General features: G+C 32.0%; 1 protein-coding gene and 1 non-coding gene across 4 annotated transcripts in view; both read right to left on the minus strand.

The window, feature by feature from the left end:
* LOC143190013 (shootin-1) overlaps nt 1-22744 on the minus strand; it is a 45505-nt gene that overhangs the window by 9907 nt on the left and 12854 nt on the right. The window lies entirely within an intron of this gene.
* On the minus strand, nt 18235-18343 carry LOC143192121 (U6 spliceosomal RNA). Its single transcript, XR_013004742.1, has one exon. It is a non-coding gene; the product is annotated as a U6 spliceosomal RNA (small nuclear RNA).

Raw genomic sequence — 22744 nt, forward strand, 5'->3', positions numbered from 1 at the left:
TGGAGCTTCATCGCCAAAAGTCAAATCAAGTTGATTGATTCACTCTTGTTGAGATAATCCACGTCGAAAATCGTAAAAAATCTATCGCACGAAAATGTTCACGATTCAGTTCCATTTTTTGCCGAGACGAAACTTTCAACTAAATATAAAATAAACAAATAGCGTCCGTGTGATGCAAAAATGTTCTGAGTACGTATATCGTCAAAAAGTCAAACTTTTCGATGGAACCGTTAGATGGACTCACTCAATATAAATAGTGACCTTCGTAAATAAAATAGTATTTTCCAAGTTCAAGTTTCAATTTTATGTCAAAAAGGAAGCCATTTTCGGATCTAGGACACCCAAATAAAGGTTACCTCACAAAACCTAAACAGTTTTCAGAAATTTTATTTGCAGACCTGTGTTATTAATACATCTAAATAGTTTTATAAATTTTACACCCAGTACAGCTAAAACAGAAAAAAAAAACGGGAAACACTGCGCTATATTTAACAGGATATAAATTTCGAGATAGCGATAAATGCCCCCATTCACGCCACGTTCCAAAACCCATGCCTTCTGTCTTATTTTCGTATTTTTAAAACTTGATTCCGTCCCTACGGATACAAGACATACCATTACGATATTCGAACCGGCGCTGTACCTTGGCCGTATATATTTTTAGACCGTCCTACTGGGTACCCCCCTTCCACTGTACCGTAAACCACTGAAAACCTTGTCCAGGTAATTACCGATCGTTCCGAAGTATTTATAAATATTTATTTGAATTTGTTGATTTTATTCCTCGAACTACTTTCTTTGATTTGTCTTGGTATGAGGAATATAAACATATTTAAATAGGAATGGCGATTAGATTAATTAAACAGTTACATAATTAAATTTTCCGAGTAGAGCTTCGTTTTTTGGAAGCATAACAGGTCAATTGAAAAGTCTCCGGCCTGACAGATAGATGGCGCTACTAGAATTAAATCCATATATTTTTTAGTTAGCCCTAACCCCCAAAAGATGCGTGTATAAATTTTACAGCTGAACATTGACTACCTTGAAAAAGGAAGGACCATCAGTAGCGACTATTACATAGCGTTATTGGACCGTTTGAAGGTGGAAATTGCAGAAAAACGGCCGCATTTGAAGAAAAAGAAAGTGCTGCCTCATCCAGACAATGCACCGTGTCACAAGTCAGTGAAAACGATGACAAAAATCCATGGATTGGGCTTCGAATTGCTTCCTCATCCAACGTATTCTTCAGATCTCGCCCCCCAGCGACTATTTCTTGTTCTCAGACCTCAAAAGAATGCTCGCTGGGAAGATATTTTCGTCGAATGAAGAGGTGATAGCTGAAACTGAGGCCTATATTGAAGCAAAGGACAAATTGTATTACAAAAATGGTATCAAAAAGTTGAAGGGTCGCTATAATCACTGTAAAATAATAATTTTTTCAAAAAAACGTGGTAAAAATTTTACTATGGTAGGCCGGGGACATTTCGAATAATCTGTTATGAACTAGGGATGCAGGAAAAATATCGATATTTTTGATCGATATTTTCATAAATAAATTAAATATAATTTTTATTAAACCTTTAAAATTGGTGAATTTTTGTACTTAATTTTAAATATCTATTATATATTTTTATGTTAAAATTTCATTATTGTTATTTTTTCTTAAAAATATTGATATATTTTTTTTGTAAAATATCGATATTTTTAAATTTGTTGCAAAAATATATAGATATATGAATTATGTTTTTCTCCGATATATCGATATATATCGATTTCTCTTTTTCATTGCAAGGTATGAAAGTTATGAAATATAAAACAAGGTTTCACAAACAAAACCTTTATTTTACGGGACTGAGAGTCTTAATAAACATAAGAATCATAGAAAAAAACGACCATATACACAGTCTTGGTAGCCAGGACCGTATCAGTTGTTCGATATACATAAAAAGCTTCTGCAATTATGATATTTAATATCCGTTTCCTATTTGGTCAAATTCTTGAACCACCAAGAGTAATAATTATAATAATAACAAATTTAAAGTCGACTTTCTATTGTATATTCTAACAACTGTTACAAAAAATACAAATTTAGAGGACACCGTCACCTTCGCCATTTTCAAACATTTCAGCAGTTAATTGGGATTTCATCAAGCGTTCGACGGCATCCTGAAAAGGTAGGTAAATGTTTCATCGTCCAACGACACTTTCTGAAAATCGTATTTTTAAGACGACTTGTTTTTTGTCTTGCTTAAAACGTGTTGACAGAAATACTGTTGCTTTGTTAAAAAAGAATGAGCCTTTAGTCTTGGCGATGAACGTTAAGTGAAAACATAACAACAGAATGATTAGAATTGTTTTATTTAATAAATAGCGACGCTCGGCAATACGCATTTTACAAAGTAGTGGATAAACTTAGGCTTAATCGTTTTTTTGTTTCAATAAATTGTATTTTCAACTTCCAACGTTTCCAGCTTGCTTTAATTGGTTCACCAACTCACAGTGAGTCACGTTTTATGACTGGATATTTTCAGAAGTTGCATTATGAAGTATATAGTTTCGTATCCACTTTATTAGGCAGAAAATAACTAGAGTATTTAAGGTTTTAATTACTTATTATTAAGTTGTTTGATGTTGATATAATAGTTAATTTTGTTAATTATAATAATTTTATTTTGTTGAAGTAAATTATCAGACATATTTTATTTTCAGTTTTTAGGATAAGTTGTTGCCCTTTGGTGATTGTGGGGAATATTTTGTCGGAAGTGTTGATATTTAGAACACTGGGTAAAGGTACCGCAATAGTCAATGTATTAAAATTAAAGGTTAACGGATGAGGTAAATTTAGTCTTTGGAAACCAAAGGTTATTGTAACAAAAAAAATTGTTATCGAAATTATCATTTGAGATGGAATTCATATATGAGAAAATATTTCTTATATCTCATATCGGACAGAGGAAAAAGTAATTTAGGTTTTTTCATGTTCATCAAAGCGAATGTAATTATGTTCATTTCAAACACTAATACAGATCTGCAAAAAAAAATTTAAGCTGTTTAGGTTTTGTGATATATATTTTTAAGTTTTTGGGTGTTCATTGACAATTTGAGTCACGAGACCAGTTATTATTAAAATAAATGCGAAGTGACTTGAAAAATATTACTTTATTTACGCATCATTAACGATACATATTTTTTTATCGAATGTATGTTTAGTTGAACACACTAAAAACTTTTATTTTTCCCATCGAGGCTCTTGTCTTTATATTTTCGCTTGTGGGGAGAATTTGGAAGGTCTCTGTGAAGTATTCAACTTTTTTCCACCTTGCTTTGCACTCACATCACCCAAATTTTCGAGATGGGAATGAGAAAATGCACTTTTATGTGCATTTAGAATTATTTTGTCTATTTGTTTATAGTTAGGATCTTTATGATTGCCTAAAGTTTCTCTATGACCTCTTTAAAAGCAATCCACCCTTCTAGAGGATTTGTTATGGCCATGATGAATTGTAGGATAGTAATAACCTGTCCAATGTCTGGTCCTGTGAAAATACCTTTCTTCACCTTTGCTTCTGAGAGGCCTGGAAACTGTTAAATTACTAATTTGAAGCAATCTGCATCTTTGGAAGCAATTTTACACATTTCTTCATTAATTCCAACTCTATATGCATCGACGATAAAAGAATTTTAAATAAAGGTACGGCCAATTCTATTTGACTTAGTAATTTACTCGGTCTTTGCTATTCCATAGACACAAAAAGCAAGGGAATTTGATAAACCCAGCTTGTTGTTCGATCAACATAAAAAACATTTTAAAATTGCCGCACACCTGCGTATTGGATCTTTCATCGCATCCATTAAATCTTCAATATTGGTGCAATAAACTAATATTTGGCGTCCTAGAAGATGGATGGAGGAATGTTTCTTTTTTGAAGAACTTTACATAATTAAAGGAGTTTTTGCAGAAATTGGAACGAATGGTAATTGGAACAAGCTCCGGGATATACGGTGGGTGTTTCAAAACATCCCAGTCAATTTCTCTTTAATTTCTGATGTGTTACTAAAGATGCGTGTAGGTTAGCGTCGGCATGATGAAGGAAACTTGACATTTAAAAGCGAAAAATATGCTTTGACATTCCCAATATAATACATTTTTCAAAAGTATTTATTTACTGATAGTTATATGCTTTTGTATATAATATAATATCATAAATTAACGAATTATAGTAATTAAATGCAAAATTATTGGAATCATATTTTAGAGAAGCATTTAATTATATTTAAAAGCAGAAACAACTGTATACCGAAAGTAATCTGACACCGATACATAAAAATAGTGCCCCAGAAAATGTTTGTCATGGGACCATACTCATCTACCAAACGCCAACTGTCGAGTACATGCAACAGCTGACATTTCTCTGATCATCAAAGCTATTGGCGTCACTATTAATTTATGAAAATCCGTACATTCGAATTTAAGCATATGTCATCGTCCTTGTCTTGTAAACAAAAATAATCAGAATATTAACATTGATTGATTTAAACTACTAGTTTTTCAATAATAATTCAAACAAAAAAAGAGTTCAAAGTCCAAATATATAGTTTCTCAAAATTTTATTCGATATCTAATAAAATAATAGAATCTTAAAAATAACGTCTTGACTGTTTGTGTACACTGACTATAATAAAAAACATATTCAGTTAATGAACCCTTCATGTATGAACAAAACACCTAACCTTTTGCCCTGACATAAATAATGCTATTTAAAATAGTAATAAAATCGTCGTTAATAATCAGTGTTTTCGAAACAGTATTCAATTTAAATTCCACAACACATTATACAGTACAATCTTATTCCCAAAATGTTGTCATTTTGAACAAACAAAATATTTTATGAGTCACTGCCTTAAATCTCTACCCAGAATTCATTATTTCGAATCGATGGTTGTCAGTGTCGTCAAGGCGATTATGTCAAATTAATTCGTTTACTTTATCAAATTCCGCCCCTGTTTTTTTGTGTGTAGACAGAGGATATCTAAATGCAAATAGAAAATTGGTGTACTGTGTTGTAATGTTGTTTTTTAGATGCGTAGGATGCTTTGTAATTTACGATGGACGTTTACAGTTATTTGTTCGCTAGTTTTGACGAGTTTATGATGTCGGCCGTTAACGTCTTCTTCAATTAAAAGTATGAAAAGGAAACTCCGTACATAGTTGTTTAAATTGGGCTTGGGTTAGATTGTTGTTACATTTTATGGAGTAATTTGTTCATGTAGTAATAAAGTGCGCGATAGAGATGACATTATAATGTATTAGATATATAAATAACTCTCAATAAAATGTGACCAATTAAGTATTGTAAAATGTTCTGATCAAGAAGTTATAATATCAGACTGGATATTTGTCAATAATATAATCTTCAAGTATTGGCAGTATATTTCTTTATTTTATTCAAGTTTTGAGTCCGATAAGCGTCATTTTCGGGGAATTTTTATTTTAATTGCTTAATTTTAAAGGGATCCTGCAGATTAACTGTTTTATATTAGGAGACATTTCTTGAAAACGAAATTTGTATAATGCCTGAAAGATAGGGATAAGACACAGCTAACCGTGGACAGTATTTTGAATAAAATACATTATACAACGTGGGGCAAAGGTCCCGCTACCATTTTCATTGCCTATAACTTTGCTCGAAGAAAATATAAGTAAGTTTGGTTTTCATAAAAAGTTTATTTGGTCTTTACATTTTTTTTTCCGTTATGGTTGAAAAATGATATCGGCTGAATGGTCACCGCGGTTCGCTATGCAACTTTTGGCTCTTTTTAAGGCATTTTTTTATGAGATTCTGCAACATCTGAGGCGGAATTTCTTCAATTTCGTGACGTATATTGTCTTTAAGATGTTGAATCGTTTGGGGCTTATTTACATAAAGTTTTGATTAAAAAAAAACCAACAAGAAAAAGTCTGGTGCTGTTAAAACCGGAGATCTGTTTGGCTATCTTGCTGAAACCACATGTCCTCGTGTTCTTGTGATCTCCCATTTCAGGTACAAGAAAATTTCGAATCATGTCTTGGTACCGTTCAGTACTAACTGAAACACCTTGATGATTTTCAAAAAAATAGGGGCCAATGATGTTTCCGGTATGAATACGACACAATACAGCTGTTTTTAGTGGATGCAATGATGTTTCATGAATTAATTGAGAATTCTGTGTTCCCCAAAACCGACTGTTCTGTTTATTGACGTGGCTACTGAAAAGAAAATGGGTTTCATTGCTCATTATCAATTTAGACGAAAAATCTTCAATTTCACCAGACAGCCTTAGGATTGCATTACTGTACTCAACTCGTTGGTCAAGATCTCTCTGTAGCAATATTTGGACTAACTGAATTTTGTACGGCAACATTTTTAAATCAGTTTTCGCCTTAAAATGCGTGCAGAAATGTGTAACTGGGGACCACGTCTCCGAATTGATGTTTCTGGAGACTCCGCAATACTCCGCGCACCAGAGCCACATTTTTAGCGTTACGAGACATCCGTTGTCTTCCAGAACGAGGCCTGCCTGCTGTCGTACCGTACTCTCGAAAATTCCCTTTTACAGCGATAGTGTTTTTTTAATTATTGGCTCCAAAACACTGAAAGCAATCGTAATTGGGTTAGTGATCTGCCATGGCTTTTTGATGTCAATTTTCTCTTTTATATTTTCAATACAAAAATCGCCATATCTGACTAGTTGAGATCGCTCGCGATATGGACTTTTACTAATAGCGGTCTTAACAAGTATTTTGGAGCATTCGACGAGCCTCAGTTACAGATTTCCGCATATTTATTGACATCTAGTAACTGACAGAGTTTGGCTCGTTAACGATCAGTAAGTTAAAAATGCAATCGAAGTAAAAGTTTTTTCGCCAATTTACCCGTGTTCGAAAAAACGATAAATTATTTTAAATTTTTAAAAGTAGTAAGTAGTAAGTGGTAAGTCTTGTTATAGTTTTATATTTAAATGCTATAGGAAAATATAAAGAGAGGACTCACACCAAATTTAAGTAAATCCGTTCAATAGTTTCGATGAAAACTTATTTAAAGTTTAATCTTAGATGCCACGTCACTAAAACAGCTATATCTTCGAAAATAATTTAGATTTTGAAAAACCTCTTTATGATTTAGCAGGCTTATGAATAGCAAATGAGCTTTCAGGAAATCTGAAAAAAAGAAAATTTGTGTATGATGATGCCATAGCTGACGATCAATCCGCCGTAACTTGAAGACCTTTTAAAAGCGGAAAAACAAAGAAGTGGTTCTTCTTAAAATTTTCCTTAAACTGGACTGGATAACTGAATTCTTCGTCTATAATTTTCTACAAATTATCACTATATATTTACGGAACAGAACTATGAGGAGAATAAAAATAATTTTTAACGATAAAAATACAAAAACCAAAAATTTGTGGAATTAAAATGAATTACGAATTCTTAATACATAATGAATACATGGAATAATAACGATGACCTTATTAATACTTCCAACAAATTAATCGAGGAAGTTCCACATCTATTTTTAACTGAATGATTACGTAATTTAGTGATAAGATGAGATACGGGAGAGAATAAAAATGATATGTTTCTGATAGTTTAAAATTTATCTCTTCTCCGGTTTATAATCTCGAACCTTCTCCTCTCGACTTGTTCGGAACGCAGTGGCATCGAAAGTAGTTTTTTAAGGTGGAGACGACGGTGGATCGATACGTTACAAGAAGAAGAAAGTAGTTACGTTGCATCACAAGTTGTGCGACTTAATTAGCAAATAACACCACCTGTTCAAAGATTATTTCATCGTTTATTTTATGATGAGAACCGAAAATATTAATATTTGGCGAATATAGAACTTTTACTATATTTAAATATTATAAAAATGTTAATGCTATAATATATAAGGAAATTTTGTCATAGTTTCTTGACCTCGTTTCCGATTTATTATATAAAAAAGCGAAAAAAGTAAGTTTATTGTCTAGGTCTTGATTTCTTCGATTTAGAAGTGAAAAATCAGACCACGGAAGATGATTCATCTGACACTCTAGAGCAGCGATTTTTAATGTGGATTTCATAGAAAAGTAATGAGTTTTCCGCGAAATTATTTGCGTTTTTTAGTATTAAATTATTCCGCAAATGTAAAAATACGAGAATCTATATATTAATCGCTTTAGCGACAATGCAAAACGGGAGCACTGGGAGACCTCCAAATTCCAAATTTATTCGTCACGTCAAAACGTCGCAATGTTGCCTGTTCTCTCAAAACTCTGAATTTTAGTTCAGTTTGACATTGCCATACAATAAAACTCTAATCTAAATAATATAATTGAACAAAAATATTATCAAATATAATTAATTTTAACATTATAGTACATTTAAAAAATACAGTTAATTATACAGCCACAATAGTTTATAGGTCAGAGTTATAACCTCTTATCACTATTGCTTTCAAGAATTTTGTATACGTCTGACAACCGGACGATTCACGAACTAATCAGACGGCACTCTCTTCTTTTATCTAGAATAAAATAAGAAGGAAGATATTGTCTGATTCTGAAACGAATTTACAAACTGCGGCAGGCGATACATTAAACATCTTGATGACGTATGTACAAAAAAACTTTGAATAGACTATAAAAATATTTTATACTCTGGCCTACGCGTTGCCACCTCTAACTCTTATGTGGATTATTCTCTGTTTCTGTTGTGCGTAAATGGACTACGGATGTGCAAGTTTACGCTGTGGCATAAATTTGGCAGCGCTGTACCGCAAATTTTACGTTTTGTATTTAAAACGATATTGACAAGGAAAATGAGTGAGTTGATCATTTAATAATAGTTTTATTTAATTTTAAACAGTGTTTTTTTATATTTTTAAAGTTTCCTTTTTATCTGGACTGGACCTACGGTTTAACGTGGGCTGCGAGCTGGTCCCCGGTATTAAGCCTATCGACTAGCGAGTCGAAATCACCCGAAAAGACATCCGGTCTTACCCAGCCTGGTTACTAACGTGACTGGGGTCATTTTTCTTGTCGGATTTTACACTCTAGCTTAGGACAATCACAAGTATTAAACAATCATAAACATAAATTTATGACCACGCCCCATCAGGATTCGAACCCGCGACTATCGCAACAGTAGGTGGACCGTCCTATCGCCTTTACCATTGCGCCAAACAAGCCGGCTTAAGTGTTGTTTAAGATTTTACATTATTTGTGGTTATTCCCGTATTGTTGGAACTATTAAGGAGTTGTGGTAGTTATGATATAACGATTAAGAAAACTATGATCATATAAAGTTACATTTTACATTATTTCCATTTTATCGAAAAGCATACTGAGTTGTGAAAAAAAACACGATATATGTGAACAATTTATTCTAATATAGATTAATATAATTCCCGAAGTAGCAAGCAGCAGATTAATGAAAGCCATAGAAAACAAATTAAAGATAAGCTATCTGTAATTATAAGATTCCAGAATATTACATAAAATGATGCTTGAAATAACTAAATTTACTGACAGGAAAAAAGTGGCAGATACGGTATTAAAAATTGAATAGTTGAATAAATAAGTGAATGGCGTTTTCTCGAATCAGCCTTCTTTCTCAGCCACAACCAAGAACCAGAGGGAGGAGCTTCAGCGATAAAACATCATCAGAGTGTGAACCAGAATTAGCCAAAGAAAATCAGAATTAAGAAAGTTAAAATCGAATCGCGATTTTCGTCAGACACCAAGCTAACATCGAAAAGAACAGTAGAGTTCTTACGCAGTCTATCCAAAACAGCAGTGAACTTGCGTTACGAAGATTTACTCACCATGATCTAAAATCAAATAGGTTGAATTATAAGACAATTATAAAGCCAATCTGGACCTATGGGATGCAAATATGGGGTTACACTAAAAATTCATATCAACTAGTAAGCTAACGCTGTCAAAACAAGGTTCTTTGATTGATTATCAATGCCTATCGCTACGTAATCAACGAAGAATTACACGATGACCTGGAAATCAAATGGATTTGCGAAGTTATCCAAAATTTCGCCTTGAAACACGAAAGAAGATTACTAAATCATATTAACGTGGAAGTAATACAACTGCTGGACAGTGCGCAGAACGTCAGGAGATTGAAGCGAATTAAACTATACGAACTTATATAAAATGTATACCTTTAGTGTAAACTATAGCTATAAGTTATTGTATTTTTATAATTAAGCACTCGTCTTGCTTGTGAATTAATCCAAGTACAAATGAAAAGTAGTAATAAATTAATTTATAATTAAGAATGTACTAAGCGTATCTAACAAAGATGTTATAAAAAATATTCTAGTTAAAAAGAGATAAAATGATGTCTGATAAATTCGAACATGTAACCGAATTAACAATTAACATATGGTCCTTAGCATAGCTTCACCATACATTCGATACAACATCATATTCTATATTGTCTCAAGTCATAACTCATTTCACATATCACAAATATTACACAAAAAAAACAGTTAAATGATCTAATAAATTCGCAACAGCTAGTATTTAAGTTTCTTTTTAATAAAGATATAAGAATCGTTATTTATGCATCTCCCACTGCAAATAATAACACATCAATTAATCATTATTATTAGCACGATTGAAAGAATTAACGGTGTATCAACGAGCGTTACTCGCAACCAATCCGTATGTATCATTCAGTTGGCGCTATACAATCGCGATGACGTTGGTAAGACAAAGGAGCTTGAACGATAGACGACAAAGAACATGCCAATGATCTATAGCTATGGATTGCAACTGATTGCATTTTGTTGGACGCGAATGAAAATAAATGGTCTCAGTAAAGTGCCAATTGCATTTTTTTGTTATTAATACATTGATATATAGTTATTCATTAAAACGTCCTTGTATGTTATAAGTATGTAATTAAGATCCTTATGGTTGTACGAAAAAACATGTTTATTAATTTATTTTTGTTCTTAATTTATTGAGTATATGAAATATCTGTATATGAAATAATTGAAATGTTTTTCAATGGGTTATTTGAAATATAAACTACAGACTTGTGTTTAGGAAACTGAAGTTATCAAATTTGAATTTATAATAGCGATTATTTCGAATCGTCATGGCATTTTACAGTACAGAGCAAGGCGTGTGTATATTTTAATTTATGTTATTTAGATTAATTTTTGTTATCAATATCAGTAATTAGTATAAACTATGAAGTGTTTACTATCAGATTATTTTTATATCTTAGAGTCAGGTTATTGTTGCACATACAATTCTTTATAGTTCTTTTAATAAAACAGCCAATGCACCTCAATACTATGGAACCATCGAACGTATTGACATATTCAATTAACAAAAACGTAAAATCCCTTTTAAACACGGAGCATTTTTCTTTCTTATTTTACTAATTAACGTTACTTTGGTTAAAATCGTAAGCGTCGAAACATGTAACCAAATTAGTCTATAAAATTCGATTTGTGTTGGTACTGGTCGACACCATTGTCATATGCCAAGGTGAATATAATCATAGAGAAATAAAGATTTAACTTCATAGGAAATTTTGGCGAAATGTTTCGCGACGCCCAACATGTAGATGTCAGCACCTTTAACATAGTACTTGTACAAATGGAAGTGGATCAAAATCAAAATTATATACAAGGTAAATTAAAGGAGTCAGTCACATTTCTGTTCATAATTATTACCATTAATTTCTAAACTGTCTTACTATATTTGTGGCGTGTATTTCCGTCGTTCGAAGCCCACAGCCAGGGTGTTCGAAAAAAGTATCATGGACATTTGAACAAACTTCAGAAGGTAATGGTAAAGTTTGTATTCATTCAGCCAGTATCCTCCTTTCTGCTCATTGTTACTGTTAATTACTTGACTCTATAACTGCAGTCCAAATGTTCCTATAAGCGCAGATAAAGTTTTACGTTATACAGTAGTGTACATCTCAGGTTATTTAGTAAAACTTTTTTAAAAAGAAATTAAGTGTGACTTTTGTTTACATATAATTATGAATAAATCAGTAGACCCACAAATTGAGACTGATTTTATAGAGGCAATATCTCGTTCCCCAGACTCTAACGAAATTGTTTTATTATACTGTCAGTAGGTCTTTGAGCTATGTCTTATATTATTCAGCGATATTGCCCCGTCGATAATATAACAAAATTTTTGTCAAATGTTTAAAAAAAAGTAAATTTAAAATCTTCTTCAATTGTACATTCCATAATGATTTTTCGGATTTAACATTAAATATACTAACGGAGAGACGGAAGAGATAATTTTGATTTGCAATGCACCAAAGTTTTTTGCTTATAGTTTTATATATATGTATATAATATTTATATTTTATAGATATATTTATTTTATATTATATTTATATTTTGTAGATAAATTTACATTATAAATTTATAATTATTGTTATAGATTATAATTATGGTTATATATTATATTTATATGTATATTTAATTGAATTTAATTTAATAAATTTATTTCAGAAAAAAATTGTTTTTTTTTTAATTTCATTGGTCAATCAAACATGACGTCAAGGCTGTCACGTGCCAAACATTACTAATGAGCCAATGAAATGTCTTCACAGTAAAATATGTTTCTTACAGGTGCCTATAAAGGAGATTTAAATTGACCAATCAAATTACTCGTATGGCCCATTCTGGCTCTCTCTGGATGTTGGGCAAAGCAAAACGTTGCGCTTATTGAGTTGCATCTCTATTACTCTATGAATATAATAAAACCACTCTAACCTTAAAACTATTGTGACTGTTTAATTAACTGTATTTTAGGTTCTTCAATAAATATGCATTATATGTATTATAATGTTAAAATAAATTATATTTTATAACGTTATTTCTGTTTCATTATTTTATTTATATTACTATTATGTTGTCAGTTGTCATCAAAATAAACGAAAACTAAAATTTGGTGCAGCAACGTTGCATTAAAAATTTTGATGACGTGCATCGGCTGTTTTATTGGAAGGACTATACTTTAATCGGTAATCCTTATTTTGTAAATGATTATCTGAACAATTTGACTCATACACTACTTCAATTGTTATGAAGATAAACCAACATAGGCAGCATAGAGTATTCGTTGACAGGATCTTGGTGAAAATGTTACTTGCAGGCATTTTGATCAGATATAACAGTTTTGATTTTAATATTGCTGCAGTATTATTAAAGGGTATGCAGGCGCTAATAATGGAAAGCTCAAAATTGCATTTGTCGAAATTAATTACTTTTGTTTGATTTGAGGGCATCTGTTGCCAAAGTGCATAAAACACTTTTAGAAACCTTTTTGCCTTTCCTTGAATTGAAATGCCTTTTCTAAGTGAAAAAAGTGATCAGAATAAACGCAAGCACCTAATATATCCAGTTTGGAGTCACTTTCAATTATTGACTATTTCATTGATCAGTATTCTTATTATTCAATTCAAGCGATGATCGAAACGTAACGTATATTTTATAGAAATTTTATCGACTGCATTATAAAATATTATCAGAAAGATTAAAGCGCCATTCATTGATGATATGATGTCATCTTTATTGACTAGATTATTGATTACTAGTAGTTAGTCTTAGATAACGCTGAAAGAAAAATTTTTTTTGAAGCGATTCATTTGTTTTTTCTTAGATACACAATTACTATTACAATTCTAGGTATATTACACGTTCCAAACCCAAAAAAACCAATATTCAACAATGTAACATTGTAAAAAAAAAACAATGATAAAATTCACATAATAAATAGTTAAATAATAAATAATAGTCCTAACAGTCGATACGTTGCTATATTTCGATAAAAGGTGGGAGACTAATATTGTACAATTCAATTTGAACTTTAAAAACCTTACCCTAAATACAATTTTAGCTTTACACTATGTTCCATTTTGGCAACAAATTCACCGTCTTTAAGCTTTTGAAACCGTTCTCAACAATTTCTTTCACTTCAATTAGATATATATTTTACATAGTGCAATAACGGTCTACAAAATACCTAGAAATATAATCCCAGATGTTGAACACGGACGGGGTGCCAGCAGCGCCAACTAGAACCCGATAACGAATAGCTGGCAACCCCGAGACGTTTACCTGGAATGTTATTGAAGGGATTTCCATTCATTCAGTACTCGACCATCGTTTGGTTTAGACGTGCCACCATCGACTGCCCAAGCCTCGTGTCCAGGTAACACCGCTGCCATCCGTTTTATCTATTTTGTATTTTTTAAATTTTTTTATATTGCCAACAAATAACGGTCACATAATGTAAACACCACTGTTTCATTTCGTTTTACCTCCATTCACTGAGTCATATCAGGTTACCCTAAAGATAATTTGGACAACGTATTTTAGTCAAACTATTGTACATCGATAGACGCTACTTTTTCCCATCTTTCAGACAATTTACGGATTCCATTTGTAAAAAAAGATGTATCTTTGGAGGGTATCCACGAATCGACCCATTTTTTGGTATCTTCATAAGAAGTGAAGCGCTGCTCAGACAGGTCACGACTTATATGTCGGAATAAGTAGTAATGGAGTAAGGTCTGGAGAATATGGCTGGTGCGGTAGCACTTTCCATTTTAATGTTTTCACTGATTTTACAACATGTGGTCGAGCGTTGCTATGCTTAGAATGTTGTTGTCTCTTTGCTCGTATTTTGGCCGCTATTCGCGCAGTGATCACCTCAAACGTATAAATCCTCGTCTTCATATTTGTTTCGCTATCCAGACCGCTCTTTGTCTTTCGTGTCAAAATAACTACTTTTAAACCACGTCGAAACCAGTATTCCCATGTTGAAATCTATTTTTGTTCACACTTCGACGAAATGGCACATATTGAAAAGTGAATCCCGTCGGTGAGGCTTCAACATGAAGTTAGAAACAAACGTACCCGATCGATTTAATTCACAGCAACCCTGTCTGTTGCACATCATTTAAAATTTATCAAAACCGCTAATGCTTGAAGGTCATCTCATTGACCGAGGCTCAATATAATAGCATATGACGTTTTAAATAAGACGTTTTTAAGGTTACAAAGTATTAGTAATGTGATCTGCTGGAGATCACGTAAGATTAATAACTAAAAATAGGTACCACACCAAATACTATTACAATGTCCAATATTTTATTTGCATTGTAACATTGTTATTGTAGTCATGAGAAATTCTGTTTAAGTTTATTTAACATTAAAGGAGGCTGTCATTGTTAGCGAAATGATAAACGACAATCTTGCTGAAAAACGTCGAAAAACTATATAAGTTCGGGTATGAGATCACTTTTTAATTCGGATTAGTGAGTTTGGCTTACCCTTATTATCAACAATCGATTATGAAGACATTATGAAATCACTCTGATTTGTAAATAGAACTGTTCGACTAATCTCAAACTTTGATTGACGTGAACTGATTGTAACAGATAACGAATACTTTCAATCACGAGTTTCATTCATAACTTTAACAATTCCAACATCCGTTTTATCAGAGACAGTCAGTATACATCGGCCCACTATACTTTTTCTCGGTAAATCCTACAGTAACTTCCTTTATATTTCTATTAAGCGCTTGCATGTATTTTGAGTGGCGATGTAGTTATATCGATGAAAATGCGAAATATGAAAGTAAAAAATTGTTAATCAACCTAATTTAACTGTTAATTTCGATGGTTTTGATATTTCTCTACGTAGGGGTGTCGACCATCGAGAAAAATATCGATATATTTAAAAAGTATCCTTTATTTTTAAAAGTTTTACTAAACCTTTAAAATCAAGTACCAAAATACACCAAAACCTTTTAAATTACGAAGTGGCAATTTAAATAGTTTATAAAAAAACATTTAAATGGTTTTTTATGACGTTTAAGAAATATATTTAATTTTTTTGAAAAAATATCGAAAAATACCGGCTTACAAAAATATTAACATAACCATAATATATATTAGTCAAAAAATATCAATATATCGTTATTTTTCGGCATCTTTAATTTGTGGATCATGAAGTGCTCAAAATTGTATTTTCGACACTTTTAACTTTTGTCGCTTGATTAGAATAAATACGCTGCCGAAGCCCATCAAATATTTTTAGGAACTTACGGTGGAGGCCGAAGGAATGATTTAGAAGGGGACGATTTTGATGTTAGAAGTTCGAAGACAATGAATGGCTTGTTGATTCAAAAAGTGAATGCGACTTATGACGTATTGTGATTGGTCACGAGAAATGAATATATTACGACAATCCAAAGTCTAAAAGGTCTGATTTACCCGCAGAGAACCATCTATATCGATACTGAAACGTGCAGAAAGTGAAGTGGAAATGCACATGTCTACCAACATCAACTGAACAAATTGGACGATTGTGTGGTTGCAAAAAGATTATCTATAGTGAGTAACATCGCAGCGTACTTACTAAACCTTTTGATTACCACTTGTTCAGATTTATGAAGCATGAATTGGTTACCATACGGTTTCTAAATGTTGAATAAGTGTGAAAATTAATAAATATTAATACATTTCAGTAAGTTTTTTATGATTAGTTACGCTATATTAACATGATATGCACAATACATAGTTTGATATGTTTTAAATTAATTAATGATTAAAATTATTTAACAATTAATATATTAATCTTATATAAAATTATAATTAGTAGCTTTCGTTTCAGAATTTTTTTGTCTGACAAACAGAGATGCCATATTGGTAAAGCAATTTACAATGCCATTTTCAGCTAGTTGATGTTATAGCCTTCCTTAGAAATTCTTCTGGAATTTTCAAAAATTGACAAAACTGGACCTGATACTCTGGCAGTGTGGAGCTTTGCTGTGTAAGAAGCCCGCGAAGTTCATTAAGAAATAATTCAACAAGTCTCTGATCTGGCACAAAGATAGCATCACTGTTGACAGGCCAGTGGAATGAAATTTTGTACTGATATCAAATTATTTTTTCCTGTTTTTCGTACCAATCGCTTTTAGTTTTTTACTTCTTTATTATTTACCAATGAGAAGGCCAACAAAGGTTTATTATTAGCCATCAAATCCTAGTTTAATTTTTTATAAAGTGCGATATAATGTGAATTCAGGCCTCTGTTCCAATGAAGAAAGTTTTCCGAAACCATTCTTGCAAAGAAGCCTCAACGAGAGATCAATGCCCATAGGAAGTGGGCATCTCTCATAATAAGCGATTATATATTCTCTGAAAGTAATGGCAAAACCTTTTATATTTCTCCCTATCATAGTGGCACTGCAGTTAGTAGGAAAAAATAGCCCATACTGACATACTCTTGGTTTGAATCTTAAAGAGCCTGCATACTTTAGCGACAAGTAGTTTTAGTCTCGCAAAGTAAGGTGAAGTAAAGTAAAGTAAACTGTCAATCGGACTGGTATGAAAGGCTCCTAGGGCAATCCTTAGTGCTGTCTTTTGGATTGAGTTAAGTCTTGTTATATATGAGGTGGCTGCAGAAATGAAACACTGGCAGCCATAATCAATCTTACACAACATCAGTCTATAAATGTTCAAGATATGTTAAGAAAGGTCACCCAATTCGCAATGGATCGAACTAGGCTAATGTCAGCCAGGCATCTGTTCTTTATATATTTGATGTGTAGAAGCCAGCTGAGGCGTGAGTCAAATATAATTCTCAGGAATATATGTTCAGGCTTATTATTAATGCTATTTCCATCAATGGTCAGAGTAGTCATTCGGGGGCAGTTCTTTATTCTGCGGTAGTATACGCTGTTCTGACTTATCAGGAGAGAGCCCAAGGCCATTTGTTCCCGCTCAAGAAGGAAAAGTATCAAGGTATTTTTGAAGTAAATCCTAACTCATCTTGTGGTCCTGATGAGTATGATAGATAATAATGTCTTCTGCAATTAAAAACAGAGTTGGGCTGATGCTGGAGCCTTGTAGTACACCGTTTAGCTGCGGAAAGGATGACGATAGCACACCGTTTACTCTGATCCTATCAGATCGGCCTCTTAAAAAGGATGACATAAAGCAATACATATTACTGCCTATCTTCCATTCTTGTATTTTGTTCAAGATTTTGGACACCTTGATGGAGTCGAATGCTTTCTCCAAGTCTAAAAAGGCTGCTGTGGTATACGGCCTGTTATTGAATTCTTCAACTAAATTGCTTTCAAACCCCACTAAATCATCCAATGTGGAGAAACCTTTGCTGAAACCCAATTGGTGATCACTCAAAAGATGTAGAACGCTTCACAATATTGCATGTCATCCTTGCGCACGGGCCATGCTAATCTTCTCTGTATTGTACCGCCGAAGCGTGTATATGATATATATTAGATATATTATTTTGATCCACTAAAATGAACAGGATTACTAAAACTAATACCAAATATGTTAACAATAGTTTACAAAATAGGTATCGAAAGCTAGAGTCTTACTGTAGCAACATCAACACATCAGTTGACGAGAATAGATCTAGTAGCTTTCAAATAATTACCATAAATCAACTGCAGGTACCAAATCTTTAGATCTTTTCTCTAAATACATAAAATATTATAATGTCTGTATACGTTTAAGTGGTGTACAACTTGAAAGAGGCTATTAAATATCTGCAAAACAAGAAAGACAACGTTGATAGTCAACACACGTCTTTGTTTTTGCCAAAACTGTGATCGCGATTACGTGATATTAATGGTAAATTGACTTTGGGTACAAATAGAGTTTCTAAAACGTATTTTAATGCTGACTGGAGGACGTTATATTTCAAACAAACAATTTCCGTTACTGATAATCTGAAACTGCTTCCATAATAATTGTTTTACAATACAAATGCAAGATAATCTATAACAGTTTTCTTTGTGTCGAAATTATGTAATTTTAATCAGAATAAGTTGGCAAGATCCTTATAATTGTAATGTTTTTTTTTATTTTACGACAAACCAATAGCTGATATTTGTTCCGTTTTTATACAAGCGACGTGACTACCTGTAACACTAAATGCTAAATACATGCCACGTATTTCGATGACGTGTCGTTGACGTTACATCAATATTTTCACAGACAAACCATCAGATATCATTATATCGTAGGCGTCCTTATAAGATATCTATCTAAAAATCAAATACAATATTCTAACTTTTATATTACTTATTTATGTTGTATCTTCTAATGATATTCCAATATGATCAAATAATATTGAGACTTGAAATAAAATTTAAACGGTTTTTCCAAATTAATTTCGTCCCCTTTAAGGCGATTCCCCTAGGATGAAATGTAATAGCACAAACGTTTTTTCGCCTTTTTAAAATTATTGTTGAGATTTATTTCTGAAATGGGTTTTAAAGCGTCCTTCGATTCAGCCTTAATCTTCTACATCTTATATTAAAATGATATTTCAATGATCTGGCTTTTTATCATTCAATCATCAAACAATCATTGTTTTACAATACAAATGCAAGATAATCTATAACAGTTTTCTTTATGTCGAAATTATGTAATTTTAATCAGAATAAGTTGGCAAGATCCTTATAATTGTAATGTTTTTTATTTTACGACAAACCAATAGCTGATATTTGTTCCGTTTTTATACAAGCGACGTGACTACCTGTAACACTAAATACTAAATACATGCCACGTATTTCGATGATGTGTCGTTGACGTTACATCAATATTTTCACAGACAAACCATCAGATATCATTATATCGTAGGCGTCCTTATAAGATATCTATCTAAAAATCAAGTACAGTATTCTAACTTTTATATTACTTACTTATGTTGTATCTTCTAATGATATTCCAATATGATCAAGAAATATTGAGACTTGAAAAAAAATTAAACGGTTTTTCCAAATTAATTTCGTCCCCTTTAAGGCGATTCCCCTAGGATGAAATGTATGGGCACAAACGTTTTTTCGCCTTTTTAGAATTATTGTTGAGATTTATTTCTGAAATGGGTCTTAAAGCGTCCTTCGATTCAGCCTTAATCTTCTACATCTTATATTAAAATGATATTTCAATGATCTGGCTTTTTATCATTCAATCATCAAACAATCATTGTTTTACAATACAAATGCAAGATAATCTATAACAGTTTTCTTTGTGTCGAAATTATGTAATTTTAATCAGAATAAGTTGGCAAGATCCTTATAATTGTAATGTTTTTTATTTTACGACAAACCAATAGCTGATATTTGTTCCGTTTTTATACAAGCGACGTGACTACCTGTAACACTAAATACTAAATACATGCCACGTATTTCGATGATGTGTCGTTGACGTTACATCAATATTTTCACAGACAAACCATCAGATATCTTTATATCGTAGGCGTCCTTATAAGATATCTATCTAAAAATCAAGTACAGTATTCTAACTTTTATATTACTTACTTATGTTGTATCTTCTAATGATATTCCAATATGATCAAGAAATATTGAGACTTGAAAAAAAATTAAACGGTTTTTCCAAATTAATTTCGTCCCCTTTAAGGCGATTCCCCTAGGATGAAATCTATTAGTACAAACGTTTTTTCGCCTTTTAAAATTATTGTTTTAAAGCGTCCTTCAATTCAGCCTTAATCTTCTACATCTTATCTTAAAATGGTATTTCAATGATCTGGATTTTTAAGTTAATACAAATAATGTTATGTGAGACCTTGTGGCATATAGTAATCGCCCATTTTCTTGATAATTGCACATTCTCTTCACGTAATTGACAAAGGCTTAAATAATATTGCTTATTAATAGTTGAGCCGGCGAAAGAAAACTACTACTAATATTTTTTCATCAGAAGTACAGTAAACAATATGATTCTTATCTGCTTGTGATGATAGCGAATATCAATTTTTCTCAATTTTAACCTTTAATTGAACTCAGCATAGAAAAATATCTGGACTGCATACATATAATGGATGAAAATAACGTCTTCAATTTTTTAAGAGTGGTTTTGGTTTACCAATGATAATTGTTTTTGTATATAGTCCCTTTTAGGTCAAGACACTCTTTTAGGTCACACAAAAATCTGTTAGTTTTTCTAAATGGTCTTTAGGTACTGTTCTCATAGCGATTGTTTTCCTCCAATGTCGATGCCCTCTATAGTTATCAATTACTCAAACAATCCAGTCTGTCTTTTGGTAGTCTCAGTCAATCTATTGAGAGCTATTGAATTTAGATCCCTCGGATTTATAATCTAATAAAACGAATAAACTAAACTGAAAAAAAAAAAGATATATATTTCAGATATTCCATATATATAATGTAAGATATAGCAAGTGTTTCTAAGACTGTAAACAACGTTGCATAGATACATTATATCTAAAGAGGATTATTTTTAAAGGATAGAAAGAAATTTGGAGAAACAGATAAATAAATAACTTGAATAAATAGGTGGGATGAACTTCGTAAATATGGTGTTTAATAATAAGTCAAGCAGGTTAAAGCGCTAAAGGCGTCCAGCATGAACAGGTAGTTACAAGTTAGAACAGGCTACTTGTAAGATTGCAGAGTGATAGTTTTGATGAGCGTGTGACGGTATCAGTTTTATTTTTATCGAAATTCAATATTTTAGTGTTTTTCTCTTATGAAGATATACGAACAATTTTTTATCTCCAGTACAATATAAAAGGATTGTTTGAGTTTTGTTTACCCTTTCAATTAGTTGATAATTTCGGATTAGTAGAAAAAATACTACATGAAGGATCAATGGAATTTCATTCTCAAAGAATGTTTCAAAAATAATGATGGCTTCGAAATGTCTGGTATTTGAGGTTCAGTGTTAAGGCAATGACACACATATCATATAATGCATGAACCAATTCAATTGTCGCGGGAGGTATTTCCTGATCGTGTACCATCTCATTCCGGTGATCAGAACTGGCCTCCTGGATCAGGCGAATTAACACCACTTAATTTATTTTATGTCATTATTTGAAGGTTTCTGCCAAAAATCCACAACAACCTACAACCTTTCAACCCTTAATATAAATAAATATTTAGCTTTTCGATTCTACAAAAGTATTAGGTAAAAATACTTCTCTTTACCAGCGTTTCTTATAGGTTTTTAACATAATCATGATCTAACATTTTCCAATCATCTTGAGTAGCATTTTTTATTTGTTCAATATTGTTAAACTGTTTACTGTGTTACCAATAATATTCAATAATATCCCAATAAACAAATAATAACCCTGACCACTTTAAAATTTGTATATTCAATATATATTCATGCAGAAAATATTTTATAAAGTATTATTTTCAAAAGTATTGTATTCAATAAATAACGGTCACATAATGTAAACACCACTGTTTCATTTCGTTTTACCTTAATTCACCGAGCCACATCATTTACCCTAAAATTATATAAAGTTTATAAATAAATAATCCTGCAAAACACTCGCGTGTTAGTATTTTAGAACTTATTTCGTGTCATTCTGTAATAATGAAGTTTCTCATATTTCTTTGAAATGTGCAATCTTCCAATACATATTTATGAATATCTCATTCCTGGATATTTCCATAACGCGTCAACATTTCTGTGGTTTTAATAATCATTTTACTGCCACTAAGGAAATATGTATTTCTACCATCTAGTTCGTCATTTTAAATTTAACTATTTCGTTTGATGTAAAGTGTTTTACTATTATCCTGATAATGGTGGTGTTGCTTTCACTAGAAAACGTCAATAACTCCACGATATATGAGAGCAGTGGATAAATACATTCATCCTTATAGCGACCTTAAGGTATGT

This window comes from Rhynchophorus ferrugineus, unplaced genomic scaffold, assembly GCF_030347505.1.
Source record: "Rhynchophorus ferrugineus isolate W39M unplaced genomic scaffold, kcgeb_rfMv2 rfM2, whole genome shotgun sequence".
NCBI classification, from domain to species: domain Eukaryota; kingdom Metazoa; phylum Arthropoda; class Insecta; order Coleoptera; family Curculionidae; genus Rhynchophorus; species Rhynchophorus ferrugineus.